The sequence below is a fragment of the Bidens hawaiensis genome, unplaced genomic scaffold (assembly GCF_021521415.1).
Source record: "Bidens hawaiensis isolate Kalapana, Puna unplaced genomic scaffold, B.hawaiensis_p1.1 tig00419401_1, whole genome shotgun sequence".
NCBI lineage: Eukaryota > Viridiplantae > Streptophyta > Magnoliopsida > Asterales > Asteraceae > Bidens > Bidens hawaiensis.
The window spans coordinates 10,022-12,708 of record NW_027504849.1 but is presented as its reverse complement, the minus strand read 5'-3'; the positions used below and the strand labels follow the sequence as shown (position 1 = coordinate 12,708).

The 2,687-nt window shown below is 38.1% G+C and overlaps 1 pseudogene; it reads right to left on the bottom strand.

Annotated features, from left to right (window-relative positions):
• Positions 1-414: 414 nt before the first annotated feature.
• LOC143608679 (uncharacterized protein At5g39865 pseudogene) lies at positions 415-879 on the bottom strand (annotated as a pseudogene).
• Between the last annotated feature and the right edge of the window lie 1,808 nt (positions 880-2,687).

Genomic DNA, 2,687 nt, shown 5'->3' with positions numbered 1-2,687 from the left:
AACCGGGCCGGGCCTGCCCTTTGGACTTCAAATAATAAACCGGGCCTACACCGAAAGGCCTACGAAACCCAACACATTTCTCACCCCTTTTTATCTTTAAAATGTCAAAACACCACTACACAACTTGGTATTAAAAATCGGCTCTAAAAGTTATAAGGAAATGATGTTTGGACGAATAGAACATTGGTCCTACCCTTAATTCAATCAACCTTCATCACTCACTCATTTCACTTCTTTAATTAATGAATTTATTTTAGTAATTTATATATCATTTAAATTGTGTTGGATGGGTAAAACACCATTAGACATATATTTGTCAGTCGTTTTTCACCTATGTTACAGTAACGTAACAAGATATTTTTCATGGATGAATTATAAAGACAAACCCATTTTCATAAAGTAATAGTAATACATTCAACTTGACAATAAACATTTATCAGTCCAACAAGTAGGGCACCTGATCAATCCATTCTTATTACACACCGTACAGCTCCTAAATACACCAGCTTTATCCCTATAGCATTTCCGGCTTCCGTTACACTCACTACATATCACAAACCGAAAATCACCGCAACCCGGGCAAACGCCCCGCGACACCGCCGGCAACCCCTCAACAAGCTTCTTCAACTCACCAGTCTCACTCAGCTGCCTCATATCATCCGCATCTCCCACATACTTCCCACCTATGAAAACCCAAGGAAGCGCCACCTTCTTGTTTTTCTTGCTCTCCGCGGGCGACATCACCATCTGCAATTCCTCTTTAAACGAGGCGTCCATCGAGAGATCTCGTTCGTCCACGGCCACGCGGAAGCCTTGTAGTATTGATTTAACGGCGCGGCATGCGTCGAATGTGGGGCGTACCGCGCCGAGGCTGGTCATGTAGACCACCACCCGCTTGTCTGCGTCAGGGATGTTGGGTGAGGCGGGAGGTGGTGGTGTTTTACTTTTACGTGGCGTGGAGCTGATCCTAGGTCTTGGTTTGGATCTTGGGGAGGCGATGGTGCGGGTGAATTGGTTGGCGAGGCAAACGCGGTGAAAGACGGATTGTCGGGTGTTGGTGGACGGGGAGATTGGAGACGAGGGTTTCCTCCTGGGCTTCGGTTGATCGGCGGCCGCTTTGGAAGGGGAAATAGGAGATGAGGGTTGTTTCTTTTTGGTGGTTTTGGTCGGGGAGACATTGTTGGTTTTTTTGTCATCGTCGGTTAAGAGGTCTGGGATGTTTTTGAAGGAATGGCGATGATTGAAATTGGATTTGCGGGAGGTGGTGGTAGCGGTGGTTGGATTATTATTATTATTATTATTATTATTATTATTATTATTATTATTATTGATTGAGTTCTTGCGGGATAGCCACATTGATACGGTGTACGTCAAACCGGAGATGTTGAATTGAAACGGTGGAGGAAGAAAGGTGGTGGGGTGTGATTGAAAAAACCCAATGAGGGGTGAGCTTGTTTTCTCTTTTCCAATATTTTTTTAGTGGTAGATTTTTGTGTTTGGTTGTAAAATATTAATCTTGATTATTATTACTAAATTTAACATCCTTTACAAATTCTCCTTAAGATCGCCTATAAATGGAAATTGCTCTTCTAGTATGATGACACGGTGATGGTTGAGATTTAGGATTTTTACGGTTGAAAGTTTGAAACCTGACTCAAATTTGTTTGTTAACAGTAATGGTTTCCTCATTGTTAGGATATGTTTGACAAACCTAGCTGGTAGTTGTAGCTGTAAGTTTATAGCTGGTGGCTGGAAGTTAAAAGCTGGTAGCTGTAGTAATTTTTAGATATATTTAGATACTTGACAGAATAGCTAGAGCTTTTAATAAAACTAGTTGGGTGTCCCCGCGGCGCACTGTTTTAATCCGAAACCTATTATGGCATAACCACTTTCGACTCAAAACCGTACCAATACGAAACAAACTAAATTAGCCATTTTTTGCATCGACTTGCCCTAATTTGGTCTTACACATGACTCGAGCTTGCCTGACTCGACTTGTTACCAATCCTAACCAATAATCACATAATATGCTAATTTTTTTAAGTTAAAGAAGTATAACAATACCACACTCAAATTAAACAGAATAAAATGCCCGATTTTACGATGCAACTTTAAAAAAAATATTAACGTGTGAAAAAGTTATGACATCCTAAAAAGTCATGAGGGGTAGTTGGTTTTGAATAAGAGTTAAATGTGTAATTATTATATATATTAACAAAAGGTGAATAAAGTTCAAGTACCAAAATTATGAAATTTTAAATCCTAAAAGCTTGTAGTTTTTTCTAAACGTTAGTAGTTGGAACTTTTAGCTTCAAACTTTTAGTGCTAACCTAAAAGCTTAAAACTACTCCAACAAACAAGACTTTTCATTAAATATGAGTTTTTTTTTAAAAAAGCTTGTAGCTAAAAGTTCTTAAAACTCTTTGCCAAACATACCCTTAATGTTCCAAAGTAAGTTAAGTTTGGAATATTAAAATTAGTATAAACGATTGACACCATATTTCAGGATTGTTAAAAGTAAAAAATATTGCTTATTAATAACCAATTTAATAACGAAATGTTATAATTAAAATTGTGGGTAAGATTTAAAATACAAAGTACAACAAAAATGAGAATGTGAGAATAAATCTAATCCATTGATCTTAGATTTGGTGAGAATTGCATGAAGGTAATAGCCTACTTATGTT